Source organism: Lupinus angustifolius, chromosome LG13 (genome assembly GCF_001865875.1).
Source record: "Lupinus angustifolius cultivar Tanjil chromosome LG13, LupAngTanjil_v1.0, whole genome shotgun sequence".
NCBI classification, from domain to species: domain Eukaryota; kingdom Viridiplantae; phylum Streptophyta; class Magnoliopsida; order Fabales; family Fabaceae; genus Lupinus; species Lupinus angustifolius.
This window is the reverse complement of record NC_032021.1, coordinates 14007049-14007318: the sequence shown is the minus strand read 5'-3', so window position 1 is coordinate 14007318 and position 270 is coordinate 14007049.

The window sequence follows — 270 nt, the reverse complement described above, 5'->3', positions numbered from 1 at the left end:
GGATGAGCATGTGGAAGAGGATGAGGATGAGGATGAGGATTACGATCAGGATAGGATGAGGAAGAGGAAGAGGATTAGGATAGGAAGAGGAGGAGAATGAGGTTAGGATGAGGATGAGGATGACGATGAGAATGAGGATAGGAGGAGGATGAGAATGAGGATAGGATGAAGAGGAGGATGAGGAGGAAGATGAGGATGAGGATGAGGAAGAGGAAAGGATGAGGACAAGAATGAGAATGAGGATGAGGAGGAGGATAGGATGAGGACGAG